This window comes from Corvus brachyrhynchos, unplaced genomic scaffold (assembly GCF_000691975.1).
Source record: "Corvus brachyrhynchos isolate BGI_N302 unplaced genomic scaffold, ASM69197v1 scaffold194, whole genome shotgun sequence".
NCBI lineage: Eukaryota > Metazoa > Chordata > Aves > Passeriformes > Corvidae > Corvus > Corvus brachyrhynchos.
In genome coordinates, this window is record NW_008237890.1 from 4,595,317 (window position 1) to 4,614,297 (window position 18,981).

The 18,981-nt window shown below is 38.7% G+C and overlaps 1 protein-coding gene and 1 non-coding gene across 4 annotated transcripts in view; one reads left to right on the forward strand and one right to left on the reverse strand.

The window, feature by feature from the left end:
* The window catches only part of NFIB (nuclear factor I B), a 263,106-nt gene that overhangs the window by 199,168 nt on the left and 44,957 nt on the right, over window positions 1-18,981 (reverse strand). The gene's annotated exons all lie outside the window — the stretch shown is intronic.
* Window positions 14,583-14,654, forward strand: TRNAH-GUG. The gene has a single exon. It is a non-coding gene; the product is annotated as a tRNA-His (tRNA).

Here is an 18,981-nt window from a genome sequence, read left to right on the forward strand (position 1 = left end):
CTGAACTTTTTTTTCTCATGTCCCATATTTGCTCACTGAAAAGAACCCACTGAATTTTCTACATCAGATTTTGATGAAAGAGTAAAATCTATTTCCCTAACAAAGCCTAACATGTTTCAAACAGAACTTCCGATAACATTGAGAAATCCTCTGCTCCTGTGTTCTTTTACTACATTCTCAGAGAAACAGTCTCAGCTGCCTGTCACAGGTGCAGGTTGTGAAAAAGCTGGAGGCATTCCATACTGTCTAGAATGGAAGGAATGTAAACACAGAAAGAGCAAAACCCATGGCTAGTGTCATGCAGTGCCACCTGCACCTGAAGCTGTGAATTGTAAGTGATGTTTCAGTAAGGCTGCGGAGGCTTGGTGTTGCTGCTGATGGAGCATTGATGTAGAATGGCTCTTGATCAGCTGTATAACACAGACATAAAATGCAAGAAATATTAGTCATGGTTATTGTTTCAAAATACACTTATTCGAGGTACAGGAAAGTGAACTTTTGTGATAAAAGTTCTGATCCAGCAGACAAGTGCAGTTCTGTGAGGTGCAGTCTAGGATAGATTGAGAAACATAGAACAGTAGCCCTGGATCCTGGAACTCTGTGCTGGATAGCTTGTTTCACCATTGTGCGTTAGCCAAAAGTAGTTTCAGAAATAGCATACAGGTCTCTTCGTTAAGAGGTTATGCAAAACAGGCCAAAGCACCAAGAACTTTTTGAGACACAAAATGGATGGAGTTAGGAAAGCCCATACTTAGCTGGAGTTGATATGATCAGGGGACATGAAGAGCAGCAATAAAGGATTCTGTGGAAAAGTCTAAGACTCCCAGTGACATCTTTGCCTTGAATTTTTACTGGTTGTGCTTGTCTTCAGGTCTCCTGGGTCCCTAAGCCTACTATCAAGGCCTTGGGGAATGAAACATTGCCCAGGGTAGGGGAGGGTGGAGTTAAAGGCTACTTAAGCAGTTTGTGTTCCAAACAACTCCATGAGACCAGATGGAATGCCCCTCAGGATGTTGTGGGAGCTGGCTGATGCCCCTGTGACACGCTCTGTACAATCTTCAGATTGTCATGGTGTTTCAGAGAGAGGCTCCTGATGGCTTAAGAAAGGTAAATAATGTAGAGCCATGTTCAAAAGGGTTGAGGAGGTGGGTCTAGGGATATCAGGCTGGTCAGCCTGACCTTAGGTCCATGGTAAGATTATGAAGCAGATCCTCTGGGCAGCCATGTCTAGATGACTGAAGGAGAATAAAGTGCATAGACAATATCCTTAGGAAGGACAAATAACACCTGGCCAGCTGTATTGCCTTCTGTAACAACCCATTTAGACAAGAGGAGAAATGTGGATAGTGTTTTCCTCAGCTCAATGAGGCCTTCAGAGCAATCTCCTGTTTACAGATGCATTGGTGAGATACAGATACTACAGAAAAACTATACAGCAGGTGGAAAAGTTTCTGGATGGCCAGGCTCATAAAGTAATGATCAGCATTATGAAATCTGCTGTTGGGTACTTGTGATATTGTTCAGGAATCAGTCAGGGACTAGGAAGTGTTTAAAGCAGTATTTTGCTTGTGTATTTTGTAATTATGAATCTTTTGATTGAATAAAAAGCAAAATTTTCTGGCTTTCAGACTCTTTAAGAAACTGAATCCAAGCATATGCTGTGATTTTCTACTTTCTTGGACTTCCTAAATTGTTTTTCCTTTGTTTGATACTGGTTCTTGGGCTAGAATTGTCAGTCTATAGTTGTCAGTCTGTTGAGAGAAGACTGGTCATATCAAGCTATTGCTAGATGCAATAAAGGAAGCATCTTACTACACATGAGAAGAAATGCCTATTGGCAATAGATTATCATTTTGCCATCCTTTACTGTGGCTTTCCCAATCCGAAACTCTTCTGGAAGGTGTCCTGCATTAGCTCTAGTGCCTTTTCAGTGGTGACAGTAAAAATTGCTTTAGAGTTAAAAAAAACCTAGCTCTAATTTTCCTAATTCTGGTGATAGGTTGTCTGGTGGACACAACAAAAAAAAAAAATCAAGTAGAAGATATGGCAATGTTTTTACTAGGAATTCCCCCATCTAATGCTATCAGTGAAAACATTTCATAAAAACCCACAGTGGAGGTATCTGGCTTCAGCATATTCATAATGTTGCTCTTCTGTGGCAAGGAGGCATTAAAAGGCATTAAATGGCATTAAATGTCCTGTTCATAGATGAGTTGTGGTTTTTATCTCCATGAGCAAACACTCATGGTGATATTTTGTCCATGGTCAGAGCAGAGGTATGGCATGAAGAATGAAGCTGTGGCCAAAACAGTCTTCTCTGTGCAGGAGAAGGCTCGGTGGGACTCTTACCAGTGTATATGAATACCCGAGAGGAGTATGTGAAGAAGATTCAGTCAGGCTCTTTCCTGTGGCATCCAGTGACAAGAGAAGAAGCAATGCGCACAAATGGAAACACAGGAGGTTCCATTTGAATGTCAGAAAACACCTTCCCACTATGAGACTGACAGGTTGCCCAGAGTGGTGATGGAGTCTCCATTCGTGGAGATAGTCAAAAACCAACTAGACGCTGTCCTGGACAACCACTTCTAGGTGTTTCTGCTTGAGCATGGGGTTGAACCAGGTGACCTTCAAAGATCCCTTCCAAGCTCAACTGTTCTGTGATTCTGAGCAGGTTTTCCCCATAGGAAATGGTGGCATGATCTACTAATCCCATCTTGTTTAACAACAGCACTTTTCTACTTTTCCAGTAGTTAGCAGCGTTATGGTTAGATAGGAAGAAGTGGAAGGCAATATGCAAATGGAAACATGTAGCTATGCTTAAACACACTATCCTCCTCTAACCATGTAACCAAGCAAAGGGTTCCTGCAGTTACCTTAAAGACAGTTTTGGTCCTTCCTCACTTTCATTTTTGTTGTTTCTTCATTGTATGCATATTATGGGTCAAATTTAAATCACTTGAATAAAACCCAAAAGGGTCTAGTTATGTAACAATCAGTTATTAGATTGCTACAAAAATCATAGGAGTTAGATGCAGTGGGATTTATGAAAACCAGCTCCCAGAGGGTATAACTTTAGATGTGCAACATAATACAATTTAATAGTGAACATGCTGTTCGTCTGTTTTGGAGAAAAGCTAATCTTTCCAAGAAAGCTTTCTAGGCATTATTGGTCACAGTTCCTGGTAAGGACAGAATGTCACAATCATCTATGCAACTTTGCAATTTGGAGCAGAAACATGTCACACTTATTAGAAGCTTCTCAGTTCGTACACATCAGTTAGCATATGCTGAGTCCAGGGACAGCAATGATCCAAAGGAGAAACATATTTAAACTGGGCACACTTTGTCATAACTGGCTTTTGTTTTGTACCAAACTTTGAAAAATGAGGGCTTTTTTTTAGATTGTGTGAATTGCAGTGTCATCGAATGTAATTATTCTGATTTTCATGTCATTTGGTTTTTTTCCTTAAGCAACTGCTGGAGACTGAGGATTATATAATAATTATAACCACATAGTTATAACCATCTAGTAATATTTATAACCATATAATTATAATTAATAAATATTATACAGTAAAACTATGATGATATGATCATAGAATCATAGAATGGTCTGGGTGGGAAGGGACATTAAAGATCACCTAGTTCCAACACTGTGGCCATGGTCAGGGACATCTTCCACTAGACCAAGTTGCTCCAAGCCCCATCCAACATGGTCTTTGAACAGCTCCAGGAATGGCACCTCCACAACTACTCTAGACAAACTGTTCCAGTCTCTCACTACCCTCGCAGTAAAGAATTTCTTCCTGATACCATATCTAACCCTACTCTATTTTAGTATAAAGTCAGTAAAACAATAATCTCATCTTTTGTTAAGAAAAGAGCATCCCAAAATGTAGTTGCATGGTTTTTTCTCCCCTTTTGAGCAGCCCTTCAAAAAATGTGCTCTCTTGCTGTCTTAATGGTTTCACATAAAATCTCACAATGTCTGAACAGGTCTCAGGATTTTGAAAGACAGGGCTGAGCAATTTTTCTGCTGTGACGGAAAAGAGATGTGAGGTATACCAAGCAGCAAATTAAACTCTTCAGTGCTGAAAGAGACATAACCAAATTTCCTTTACTATTAAAAATCTTAGTTTCTTTTCACAGTAAGGACTGACTTTCTAATGACTAGTGAAAAACACTGGTCTTGAGAAAGGCATCTTTGTCCGTTTGAACCCAGTAGTATTCATCAGTGCTCCAACACTCCTTGCAGATAATACTTTCACATCTTTTCCTTTAAGTGGTGCTTTTAACAAGCTAGATGAATAAGAAAATCTACTTTCCTGAAATGAATGGCAGAGCCCCAATCACTGTCCAGCCCTCATCCACGGAACCTAGGCAGATTCATATTCTTTTCTGCAGATCCAGCAGAGGGAGCATCCAGAAAAAAGTGCTCAATTGAAATAACAAGTTGTTTAAATTTTGGGGAAAGAACACATTGCCTAACCACATGAAAAAAGTCAAAATTATATGAAACAAGTTATTAAGTCTTAACAGACAAATCATTTGGAATGATTTTCATGCACAATTGTGTAATCTAGTAACACAACACAAAAAACCCCAAACCAAACCAAAACAAAACAAATAACCAACCAGCAAACCCCATGATCTGTGTTTGACTGTAATAATATTTTCATTGTGCTACATTTTCAGTCAAAATGAAGTCTAAAATCAGGATCAATTCTGTCATTTCAGTCACCATAAAAATGTATGTCATGACAGGTATGGCAGTTACCTCTTTCTGCTTAAACTTATTATTAGTATAGGGCAATAGCATCTAAGTAAAACTATGGAACTGTATTGGTTAATACAGAGGAAGGCTTTAAATACTTCCAACCTATTATCGTTGTTCAGACTGTGGTTAGGTGTTTGGGTTTGAGACACATTTAGGACATCACTATACTTGCTGCTGTTAAAATTATACACCTATTGTGGCTGACCTTCTTACATTTTTTCCATCTAAGATTTGAAAAGCATCTTTCCATTAGCCATGATAATTTACTTTATTGTCTTGATCTTACAGATATCAAAAATAATGTTGTCTGGATTTTACAGATACGAAAAAAAAAGGATTTGTAGTTAGACATCTTGCTGAGGACTGGGTGAGAACAGAGAAGAGAATTCAAATACCTGGTCTCTATTTGGTTTGCTCTCTCCACAAAATACCACAGTAATGAATGCACTGCAGACTGAGGACACTGATAGCGTGCTGCAAAATGGGGAAGATAAGGTCATGTTTGATAAACATTTCTTAGTGTTGGCTATTACAGAAGAAGTGATTAATTGCCTCTGACTTATATTAACCTTTTCAGGTTATATCCATTTAAGACAGCTCACATAATTATTTTTTGGTAATTACTTGATTGCATAAGTATTAGGATTGTATAACTGTAATTGCTACTAATGCATCCTAAACAGAGTTCTTTAATTATGCTTAGGAGTATATCTGATTTTGAAATGACACTGACATATCATTTATATTATTAATATCTCAATATCATAGGCAATATACTATCTCTTCTGAGAAACAGAGATTTGCTAACATTAAGAAAATACATCCTCACAGTGCCTTTGAGGGTCAATTTACAGGTGTGTTCTAGTTTTGGCCAGGACCCAGAGGTTTATTCCATACCACTTTACACCATTGCCAGGGGAGGGGGCAAGGTACTCACGGTCTTCCAAGAAGAAGGGTGAAAAACCAGTGGCATTACCTGCCACTGTTCATGGTCTCTAGGTCCATGGTCAGCATTTTTGCATTTGGATCACCCTCTTTCCATACTTTTGTTGTTAATATTGTTGCTGTTACCATTTGTTTTATCTCGTTGTTTACAGTAAACTGTTCTTATCTCAACCCATTATCTTTACCTTTGTGCCTCCAGTTCTCCTCTCCATTCAGTCTCACAGGGAGAGGGAAGAAGTGAGGGAGTAGCATGTGGTTTAGAGTGGTTTAGTGGGAACACTAAATTGGAAAATACCATTCCTAAACAACAACAGCTTTATTTGGCACCCAACATGAGGCACAAAGTGTTGAGGTGAGAACAGATCTGCCCAGAGCAGGTTGGAAAGAAGGGAAATGGGGAGTGAACCAGAAGCATCTGATTTAGAAGAGTCTCAGTAGGGGCACTGAATTGGGAAGTACCAGTCCTAAACCACGACAAGGTGAAAAAACAATCTGCAGATTGAATGATATGCCTGCTGCAGTCAGCTGATGCAAGCCTATGGCCAACCTTCTTTTCATATTGCTGACAGGTGAGGTATCAACCATCCTAGCACAGAGGAGCTAGGTTAGTATTGCTGTTCCCTGTCAACATTCTCCAAAATCAGAAGTGTTTATGTCTCACTCATAACTAGTCTTTCCCACCATGAAAGATGTTTAGAGAGCACGTGTCATCCTGAGGGCCCAAGGAGAGGATGAGCACAAGGCTGGTTATGCCAGCGGTTGTGAACTGGTTATAATCTCTGGTGAAGGTAGTGGTGATTAACAGAGGAGGGAGGCAGCAGTAAACCCAGTTCAATTACAAACAGAACAGGATGTGAAGCTGCAATCACTTTGCAGCCCCAAACCTTATGAAAGCTCTTTCCTCATCACATGTTTAAGATGATTCTGATGTACATCAAAAAGAGAAAGATAGGAACATGGTGAGAATTATGTGGCAAACAACACTACTGCTTACAGAGAAAACCTGGTGTCACTTTCCTTTTGGCAACACATACAACTATTTTTTTCCCAAACCCACTATCTATTAAAGGGAGATTTTCAATGAAACAAATCAGATAATATTAATGAAAATCTGAATTCTTCAAATATTCAAAATGTAGACATAACTGGTTAAATCACTATGAAATAACAACCCTCTGTTTAGAGGATCAATTTAATAGCCACTGAACAGATTTTAATAGTTTTTAATTCAGTTCTGAGATTCAGTTTATAATATTATCCAATTCCTAGACTGATTTTCAACCTGGTAATAACTTAACATTTTGTTATTTCACAGATATAATTTGACCAATTGTTTGAGCTTTTATAAAAGTAGGTATTCTCTAAAAATGTTCAAACAGCTCTCTCAGACCATTCAAATGCAGAGAAAAGCATCATGAATTAAATTTCTGAAGGAAGTCAGAAGTTTGACATTATTATGCCTGTTTCTTATGAGCTCCTGCTAGCTAAAACATAATTACCAGACAAATATAAGCCAAATAATTTTTATATTCTGCAGCTTTGGAACATAACAAAACATCATGAATATGAGATCTTAACAAATTTTAGCTGAATGTAGAGCCTTAAAAAAGGCAATTGGGGATTTTTTTAACAATGTATGTGTGGGGTTTGGTAGAATTTTTTTGGTTTATTCACTTGTTTGCATTCAGCAGATACAATAAAAGACCATATCACGGAGTGTAATGTCTTTGTAAATTTAGGACTGAAAACACTACAAAGTTCTGCCACCTCCAGAGTTTCAAAGGCCTCTACTAGAAGTGGCTCTCATTTTTTCATCCTCTGAGCAGCATTTTTCTTATTCCAAATAGCATATTCAAGAAGTAATTAGCACAACAAAATCTGATTATAATAATATGAAGACCCTTGTTTTAATGCTAACCAACGTAATATTTTTTAAAGTTTTCTGGTTTGTTACCAGGAATAGAAAATGAATTTATGCAGGATTTATAGTGCAGGTTGTTGAGCTGGTCCTTTAGGTAGATTTCACCACACGCAATATAAGGGTCGCAACTGAATTAACAAAAGCTTTCCCTGGAAAGATAAAGGTGTACAATAAATAAAAGAAAACAAAAATTACAGTATATTTTCATTGCAATCCAAGAAGTCTCACAGAAGCAGGAAAAGTGCTAGCATGTTTGTGGTCGACATTTGACAGTTGCCAATGGGATGATGTCAACAGGGAAATGAATTTGAGTTCTCATGGGCACCCTGGTACACTGCTGTTATCTCATTGACTAGTAGTATTTTACCAGCCTGGTGCTTTAGACTGTGTTGTCAGCATTATACAGAATGAACTTGTGATATACTTATACCATCCACTATGCCTGTGAGGTTGTTTAAAGAATCTTTAAGTCTGAAGAAAACTTACGAGGAAAACAGATGAGGAAAGATTTTTGATAGCCAAACAACAGCAAGAATAGTCCTACATAGATTATGTACAAGGACTTGAACATGGGATGTTCTGAGCAATGTTCTGGTGATACCAAGGTTACCTTTCCTTGAAAAAAAACATTTGTAACAGGAGGGGCAATATCCCTAAAAAGGATATTAGATATCAGAGAAGAAACCTGAAAGCATCTGTACAGAAGGTGAAGCACCGTTTCAAGCAAAATTGTACTAAGATTTGACCAATTTGCACAACAGTTCATATCTGCTTATGGATCTGCTTATGGACTATCTTGTCTTTTATTAATTTCTTATTACTTGTGTTGTGACATGATTTTACACTGGAAATCATGACCTACAGGAGCACCTGAAAGACAAAAGGAATCTGTGTGAGTTCCTTTGGGAACTGGTAGGTGTTTTTTGTTTCCTGCAACTGCAATGGGTGCAGTCTGATAGCTGAAGGTAAATGCTTGGATATAGCAGCAAAATTTGTAAAGTTGCTTCAGCCACAGGTGCTATGAGCTGACAACAGTAGGCAAATGTGGCTGTCATCATATATCTATACCTTCAGGACCTCAAGGCAAGACCCTGTGGCAGAGATTAATATTTCTTCTGATCCACACACTTCTGACATTTCCTAGGAATGGCAATATATTGCTAGAAGCATATATACTATGCTGCTAATGACTATTCATGTATTTAAGGAATTAAGCGACTAGCCATTATGATAAAGATTTCAGGAAGCCAACAAAGTGTTTTGAAGTGAAGAAGCACAGGACTTGAGATGCACAGAATGAAAAACCAAGGCGTTCATATTTGCTGGTTGATGCTAAGGAGGACAATGCTGCCTAGACCCAGGTGAAATTACAAGGTGTTTGGCTGTAGAATTGCAACAAAAAGGTCATTTCATGCTTTGTTACATAAGTCTCTTGATGGAAATCTTTATATTGGAATATTTGAGAAAAACCTGTTTATTTCCAAGAAGAAAACATCAACCTTATTAAAAAATGTTGAGGTTTCATATGCACCTTGTTTTACAAAAGCTAAGCTTCCAAGAGTCTAATGCATTTTCAAACAATTTTTCTTTTTATAAGCAATCTCTTAATTAAAAAAAATGGCTTTGTAATCCTTTTCCTATTTTGAAAGATGATCAGGTACCATCCATGATCAGATTCAATCTGGTTATAGGATTGAAATTATCAGATAAGTATTCCCTTGTAACAGCTGGTCTGAAATTTTTGCCAGTCCTCTGTATAAGAGAGGTGTGTAAACATTTCTTTTGTCTTTTTGCCTCATGGTTATTCTTTCCAAGAACAAGCTGTAAATCAAGTTAAATGTAGCTTCTGGAAAATTTCTCTCACTACTGCCATAGTTATCATAGAATCAAAGAATAGTCTGGGTCAGAAAGGACCTTAGAGATCATCTAGATCCAGCCCCCCTGCTATGGGCAGGGCCACCTTCCACTAGACCAGGTTGCTCCAAATCCTATCAACCTGGCCTCGAGCATTTGAATGGGGCATCCATAACTTCTCTGGGCAACCTGTTCTGGATCCTCACCACACCTACATGCTTTTGTAAATAGCCTCTCTCCACCTCTTTTGTAGGCTCCCTTCAGGCACTGGATGGCCACAATTAGGTCACAATGAAGCCTTCTCTTTCCTGGCTGAACAAACCCAATTCTCCCAGCCTTTCCTCATAGGAGAGGTGCTCTGGTGGAAAAGTTTCTTCTGAACAGATGCAGTACAGTACTGTCTGAACAGCCAAGCCATCTACATTTGTTTGGCTGCTCTGCACTCTAACACCCAAAAGTCAGAATTTTGCAAGTGGGTCTTTTTTGTTTGTTTAAAATGGTGGCCTTGACTGTACCTATCTCTGTATTTACATCAACTATGAGTACAAAAGATAGGATTTCAAACCAGAAGTCTCTTAACAGTCTGTTCCGGTCTGACATGCTCATGACAGAGGGACATATCACCTCTAAACTGCTTTAGAGCTAGAACAACCTTCAAAAATAAAAAAAATAAAATTAATACCAGTCATGAATTAAGACAGATTTTGTCATATGTGTGCCAGACAGACTGAAACAGCTGGATGTGATTGGTGCTGGCTTTCAGTATCTGCTCTTTTTCTCCTCTGGTTTCTTTTCAACATTATGTGAGTCATGTTTCTGCACCAGAACTCCAACTCAACAGAGTAATAGGACATTTTATGGATTTCCTCAGGATCACATATGTCTAATTTGCCAGACAGGTTTACTTAAAGGTAGGTTTATTATCCAGTGTATTGTTTAGACACTATAAAATTCATATCTAAGTAAAAAAACATTCACTAGCTTTTACATTAAGCCAGTACTGACATGAGATGAGAAATTAATTTTAAAAGTGATTTTAAATTGTGAGATATTCATCATCAAACTCAGGTTTCGATAAAGGATTTTTAAAAACACTTTATTGGAAAAGACACTAACACACTTCAAAACCGAATCTTTTTTCTGTCTAATGCTACATTGCATACATACCCTAAGCATTCTGCAGTCTGCATTGAATTCTCATAAAATCTACCACACATAACAACTCAGACAACTAAAAAATAAGTATAATTAGAGGCTCAATTTCTACATTTTGAATAGTTGCAGAGATAATACTGTGTTGCAAGCATTTAGTTTAACCACAAGAACTTTTCAGGCTAATTTAGTGACTCCTTGTCTTTAGGATGATTGCAATGAAACTTGGTTTATCAAACAGTTTGCTTTGGAATGCACACCCCTTAGGGAGGTCCACTTACTTTTCTCAGAAAAGTGCGCAGGCCTTAGCAGCTGAGTTAGCTCTTCTGCATCCATAGCATAGCTCGGGAAGAAGTCTCTTACTCTGGGGCTGTTTTGATGGAAGTTGTGTTACTATTTAAGTGTGCAATAACCCGTAGCATGTATCCATGCTCTCCTTTACATTGCTATAATTACACGGGAACAGAAGTTCAGTGAAAATTTAAGTCATGATACACAAGGAAAGAAAGGCAGTAACATAAGGTGGGTGACACAGGGAGGGGATTTTACTAGCAGCAACAGCAGAATCTGAACTGTAGCAGTAACATTTCCTGCAATGTTGAGAACTGTACTACAGATGACTCCCCAGATGCCTTGGGGCAGAGGTCTGCTCCACCACTGTGAGTTAGAAGACCCATATACCCAAATGTGGGTCTTGCTGTGCCCTAATAGCCACACACCGAACACAGAAAAGATGACTTTCGCTCAAATCTACTTGCCTCTGAGTTTTACCTTATTCTGGAACCCTCTTTTCTTTGATGTTGCCATTGCTTGTTCTAATGTAAAGCAGCCTTACAACCCTATGAGCACAGCTAAGTTTCTTCTGCTTCTGCTACCAAGTTAGGCCCAACCACTGGATCATTTTTGAATTGAAGCACTGGAAAAACAGTGTGTCAAGATTATTTCAAAGAGACCTGCTGGTGTTCAGTACCATTAGGTCAAGATTCTGAATTTCCAAATGGATCAAGGTCTTACCTAAATTTCAGCAAGTGCAGGCAATTAAAGAAACTAACATGCTATCAAACCAAATAATTCCCGGAGGCACATGCTTTGTATTCAGACATGCTGACAAGTCTAATGTGACAGGTTTTCCCTTGATGCCAACAGCAACTAGTCATGTTTTACAGTGACAAATGCACAAAATGAGTCAAAGACAGAAGCTTTGATTCTTACCTAGTAATGTTGCAAACATGTTTTTCAGTTTAAAACATTATAAAAATCACTCCTTTTCTTGAATGACACACAGTACCATGCAATTAGTAGCTTTGCACTGGGTTTTCTGACAAGAATATGGTTTATTTTCAACAAAAGAGACTAATGGAGGATGGAAGCAAGAGAGAGAGATTACTGGGCTGCAAGTAGGCCTTAAATATGAAGTGGATAGGGATTTTATCTACATTAGATTATGCACAAGTATTACAGATATAAATTTCATTTAACACAAAGTTTTACAGAGAATTGCAATTAAAGCTATGCACACATGTTTAGGTGCAGAAATATGGCCCTGTGCACTGATAAAATTATTTAGACCTTTGGATCAAATCCAGAACTGCAAATACTGGGAGAGAATAAAATCCAATAAATGGAATTAATTTGCAACACAATTGTGAATATTCCCATTATTATTCCAACACATACAACCAGGTACATTGGACGAAGATATTTAAAAAAAAAATAAAAATAAAAGAAAGAAAAAAAAGAAAAATATTGTGGTTTGAATACAGTGGTAAACTGACATATTTAAATTTATTTCTGGCTGCTAGATAGCCAATTCCTTTTTTCATAATCACTTGGAATTTGCCTGAAACAATGTAATCTATATTCATTCACCTTGGCAAAATGAGAAGCTGGAAAATTCCAGGAAATCTTGCTAATCCCATTTAAACATTCATATCCGTGACTGGGTACCTTTAACTCCCAGGAAAAATATGGCACACACGTGTGCTGGGCAAGATGCATGTTATAAAGCCTTTTTCAATTCTGAAAACATAGAAGAAGTCTTTGTACCAACTAAGATGCTCAATCTCTAGCTATTGCTTACTTCTCTGGTTCACACAGACTTTGTGGGTTTTGACAGGGAAGGTTGTCAAGTTTTCAGTATCCCATTTCTTGGCACTCATGGACTCCCTCTGCTCAACTGCCTGTGCTGTTAAGCACATATATACATTTCAGAAATGTTAAAAAAATATTTTCAAGCACTGACATTTTATTTTTGGTTAACAGGTTTGGGTTGCTCTTATTGTTGGGGTTTTTTCCCTTTCCTGAGGATCCGAATCATTGAGGCTGCCTGGTCCCTCTGGAAATCTCAAGTACCACGATGACTTGAGCAGGGCCAGCCACAGCGAGTTGCTCAAGACCATATTGAGTCAGGTTTGCATACCTCAAGGAGGGAAATTCCACAACCTCTCTGGGCAATTGCTGTTTAACTACTCTCACAGTAAATAAGTTTTTCTTATATTTAAAAGGAATTTCCTTTATTTCAATTTCTGCCCATGACCTGCTGTCCTATCACTGCATACAAAATATAGGAGCCTGGCTCCAACATCTTTACCCTCCCATCAGATATTTATGCACATTGATAAATTCCCCCCCCTAAGCCTGCTCTTCTTGGGTGTAAAAAGTCCCAGATTCTCTGTTGAAGCTGCAAGCCCTTCATCATCTTAGTGGTTCTTCTGTGAACTCACCCCATCATGTTCACGATTCTATTGCACCCAAGAGCCCAGCACTGGCCACACCACCCAGATGTGTCCCACTGGTGCTGAGGACAGAGAGAGGGTCACCTCTCTTGACCTGTTGTTATGTTCTGCCTGATACAACCAGGCTGGCTTTCGGTCTCTTTGCTACTAGGGCACACTGCAGGCTCATAGTCAGCTTGGTGTCCATCAGGATTCCTAGGCCATTTCCTGTCAAGCTGCTCTCCTGTTGGTTAGCCCCCAGCATGTGCAGGTGCATGGGGTTGTTCATCTCTGGGTGCCGGGTTTGGAACTCTCACTTGTTGAGTTTCATGGAGTCTCTGTCAGCCATTTCTCCATCCTGATGAAGTCCCTTGTGATGGCAGACAACCATCTGGTGTATCCACCAATTCCTTCCACTTTTTTAACTAATTAACAAAATTGTGAAGATACTTGGTATTATCAATCTTTGCTTGCTATCACTGTCAGACACAGAATTAAAAAGTGAGACAAAATGGCAGATATTACATCTTTAATAAGACAATTATTAGAATAACTCTACTAAGAACACTTGTGTTTTGAAACATTAATTCTCAAACCTGAACAGAAATCCTTCTTTAATGACACACTTCTGTCAACATTTGTTATTTTACTAGATTTGATATTTTTCTGCCATGTCTGTTCAAAACCTGTCACAATCTGCCAGCTTGCTGTGACAGTCCAGTGGCTGGTTCTATGCGCTATGTCTGTGGCAACTTTGGTTCAAATCTGGCTTACAGCAGGAGGGGAACATGTGTTTTCGTGCTTCCTTTTCAACAGCTTTTAAAATAATTATGTAACTTCAAATGTACTTTCACCAGGTTTTCCCCCATTGCTTTCTGGAAACAGAAAGAAAAATCACAGACCAAAATTACTGCACGTTTGAAGACAGATGTTGGCCAAACAGAAGGCAATGGAAGATTTCATCAACAGACTGCAGTTGCCAAAAGGAGCAGCAATATTTTTCTGCCACCATAACATTTGTGCCTGTCTCTGGCATGTATTCTGAAGGCAGCGCCGTTTTCAGCTGAGGGATGCCCGGGGGTGCCGCAATAGCAGTGGCCACGCCGGGGAGGGTGGCCGCAGGTGGCATGTTATAGCCGGCCCACACTAGGTGGCAATGCTTGCGCGGCTCTGCAAAGGGGGACAGGAAACACTGCATCGGACATGCCCTTCGCAGCCTGCCGTGATCGTATAGTGGTTAGTTCTCTGCGTTGTGGCCGCAGCAACCTCGGTTCAAATCCGAGTCACGGCACGGTGGAAACGGAGTTGTTTTAGTCCTCACGTTTGGGCCCTGGTGCTGGAGACAGCACCGGGGAGGTGGCACCCACGCAAACCCTCCCTCGGCAGTAACTGCAGAAACGACTTCAGTGTCTGATGCACAGAAAAACAGGCGAGAGAAAGCAGTAGGCGCACAAAAGAAAGGTTCATACAGCTCACTGCTACCCGATAAGGCGGTTGGCACTCTTTGCACCATGAGTTTTTTGTCTCCTCCTGTGTGATTTCAAGAAGATCACACAGATGTTGCTGTACTAATGTTGTCTGGGACAACATTTTCTCTGATTTCACACTGTCAGTTTTTTAACAAATGTCCCTGCCCTCTCCCAGCAAACATTGATTTCTTTCTATGATCTGTGCCCAGGGATTACCCACCACAAAGGAAAATTCCAGAAGAATTTTTCCAGAAAGAGCAGCAAAAGAGGCATGAAATTACATGCAAATTATTTCTTTACTGTGAGGCCATATAGTATCTTTACTCCAATAATTATGCACTTATGAGACGAGTAACCAATAGTAGCAAATGGAAGACATCGTGTATAGGTATAAATTTGATAAAAGAGAAGCAAGACACTGCTGGAAGTGCAGTGTCCTTTTGGGGGGGAAGGATGATGCAACTGAGAGGATTCTGCCACAAGGCAGAAAAATGGTCTAATAAGATTCTCAGTTTTTCAAAGCAACATTCATTCCTCCTGCCTACACTGCCTGGTGGTCATTTCTGTCTATTAAGGCAGGGGTGCTAGGGACCAGTGATTTTCCAGTGTGAAAATGGCAAGGTAAGGAAGCTGGCTGAAAGGCACAAGGGAAGAAATTTTGAAGAAACACTGACAAGGGCCTATTGTTGGCACTTTGTATACTGTCTGAACCATATGGTAACACAGTTCTAATTTGTTATTAATAGAATATGCTCAAAAATTTATCAACAAACTTAGATTATGTAACCAATTGTAATTTTATCTGTAGATAGCTACACATGTTGATGACTGAAGTAAAAACTGCTCATTTTGACCAAATTATTTCTTCATACTGAAGCACATGGCCTGACTACAGGTAAAAAGAAGAAACAGGCTGAAAAAGGAGGAAGAACAAGTATTAATTTATGGCAAATGGATTTATTTCACAGTTTCTAACAGCTGAGGCCAGATTCTCAAAAGCTTTTCTTACTGAAGATAGTGTATGTCCTTCTGAGGTCAAACACTATTTAGGCAACAAGAGAGAGTCTTCACAACTCTTGGCAAACTTCCTCCAGCTGTCTGTCCAGAGCTAAGTAAGGAAGCGAGACTGTCTTGAAACTATTAAGATGAAAAGGGTTTTAAAGCAGGGTTCACATAACCATGAAGACCAGCAGGGAATATTTAATTCCATTAAACCCATCTATCAGCAAACAAAAATAAGAATGACCTTATGGTAAAACAAAGCTGGTGAATCAACCACAAATCTCTCTCTAGAAATTACATTTTTGTCTTTCTGGAAGACTTCATGTTTCTTGTATCAGGCCTTCTAGAGTTCTTTTGCAATTTATTTTTAAGTCAAGCTCAGTTCTTATGCAAAGAACCCCAACAACACAGCCTTCAAAACATATTTCCTGAGAGAATTTTCTATGATATGCTAGCTTTCTTACTGTTGCTTTACCAAAATTATTCAGACTTTGCTTTCTCAAGTGTAACAGTAAAATACCAATTTATCCCATGTGGTTTGAATACAGATATCTTCATGGCTGTATCATAAGGAATTTTACTTCTCTGTGCCAATACAAAGGTCAGTACACCTCCTCACCTTCAGCTGCATGGTAAATAAAAAAAAAGTGCAGGTCCAAGAACAAGCACATCCTAGTATGCCAGATTTTCCTAGAGTTTAGACACAAGTATGGAGGGTAAAATAAGAGGTTTGCTACTCATATTAGGGAACAACAACAGAAAAAAAATCATTATTTGAGGAGACTGGAAGCACGAGATCTAAACTTGGAATTCAGGAATCCACAAGAAAGAAGTTACCAGAAAAATTGAGGGAAGTCTGTTGCTGGCTCCATGCACAGTTTTCAGGTGCAAAAGGCACATAGGTGCTGGTTTTGCAGCACAGAGACACTGATTATGTTAACATTACAGACTGTGTTATGAAAGATGATTTTTGCTAATTAGCACAAAACATCAAAACTATACTCTCTTCTTAAAGATTTTTAAAGCACTGTGTTTTGAGATCCTTTTGGATGGAGGCTTTTTTGTGGTACAGAAGGAATTCTTTTGGAAGCAGTATCACAGCTGTATCACAGTTGTATCCTGAGTTGTATTTGGTGCAGAGAAACCACACACAGCATTTCTGCATAAAACAGTGGAGGAAAATGTTGTAAAACATTAAGCACAAGAATTAATTTCATGAAGCTTTGTGAAAGTGATATTTATCTTTCAATTGTTTTGAATCTGAATGAAAGAGCTGATTATGTTTCTGTGAAATGAGAACTTGGAATTTTAAGATGAAAACACATAGAGAAATAAAAACAACAACAACAACAAAGTGAAACATAAACCATTAGTTAGGTTTGGAGACATTTGGTGTGTTTGTATTTGTGCTGAGATTTTTGATGAAAAAGTAAAATGAGGCCCTACTCAGTAGCTTGAATTGTAGTGCAAAAGGTTGTAAGATTCAAATATGAGTCAAAGCTTAACCCAAAGCAGTACAAGTCAAAAGCTTAAAAAATTGAACAGTGGTCTTTACGTAGGTTCTGGTCCAGCTCTCTCCAGTGCTGCAGCTGCTGAAGCATTATGAATAAGAAGCAGTCTCATTTAGGGATGAGGACATGCTTTCTTTCAAGAAACACCAAAGACAGATTATGAGAACAGAACTGCAACACCAGACAGTGTTCATGTAGTTCTGTTTACACATCAGGCTCAGGAATCTCTCTGTCTGCCAAATTTTTCCCAATTACTACCCATTCTGCAATAATAGCCTGTAAACTCAGAGCTGAATTTCCAGAGGTAAAATCATCCCACCTGTGAAGTGAATTCCTGGCATTCTTTGTTAAAGCACAACCAGGTATTTAAGGTTTCAGAAGTTCTTTTTACCACATATTTCCTTTCAAAGAGTCTACTTGAACACAGCCTTTTGAAAGGATTTCAGAGGGGACCTATAAATTTTTAATATGAGCTGCACTCCTGTTAAGAGAATGAAAAAAACAGAATTAATTTGATTTGATGACTGCAGATTCAAAACAGTCACTGCCTTCTATCCTGCTCAACCCCCAATGTGGACATCAGACAGGATACAACTTCGCTGCACTCCTGAAAAACAAAGGAAGAATAACAGTAACCTACAATAGCTTCTATTAATGTTTCAGAAGTTTTTCAAGACTTTCCCTTCAGTGCTGCCTTTTTAAAAATTAGGTGTCTTTCTCTGTAACTTAAAAAGTCTAGCAGTTTTAGCCCTAATCAACAGCTAATGTTAAAATACAATAACAAGAAACAAATCTCTCCCCAAGAACTTGGTGAGTACATCACAGTTTTTAGTTTCAGTGCCAAGAAGCAAAGTACTTGTGCTGGAGATGTGGAGATAGACATCTCCGTGTCCTAAAGATTTTAGATCTTATGCAGAATGAGCCATGCATGAGAACAATAGCAAGCACAAAATGACATGGGAGAGCTGCAAAGAAAGACATGTACTCTCTTCTCCTGCCTTGTTTTTAAATAACTATTAATTTCACGCTTGCTTTCAGCTTGCTGCCTAAAGGTAGAGAAGGCTGCTGAAGTGAACCTTTCTCTCTGGCCTCCAAATCGTCCTTAGACATTAAAAAATTAGAACTTCAGAAACAAATTATGTAAACCTGTTAATATTTTTAATATATTATTATTATTTAGACCACTGCTTCCATCTGGATAAGTGTTTTGTGTATGTGTGTGCTAGACATGATGACCTGCATATTCCAGAAACATGCAGGCAATTCTTTGTGTAATTCAAGGTTCAAAATCAGTTCCAGGATAACCTCTTTGTGTTTTCTAGTCTGCAATCCTGTTATCCTTGGAAACTCTTTTGCACTGAAGTTTTTGTTTTCTTTTTTCTAATGAGAAGGGAAAATTGATAAATATTTTCTCAGGAAGTGGAATGTTGGGAGCCATCTGCACTTGCATGCTTATATTCCAAAATGAAGCTGGTTTTTAATTGTCACTTTCTTGTGAGAAGAATAAATAACTGCAGGGGGAAGTTGTAAGAAAGGTCTGATACCTGCCTACACCATTCTTGATCTCAGTTTATAGCATGACCATTGAGCTAGCAAAACAAATATTGGTATCCGAAATAAAATAAATCAAAGAGAA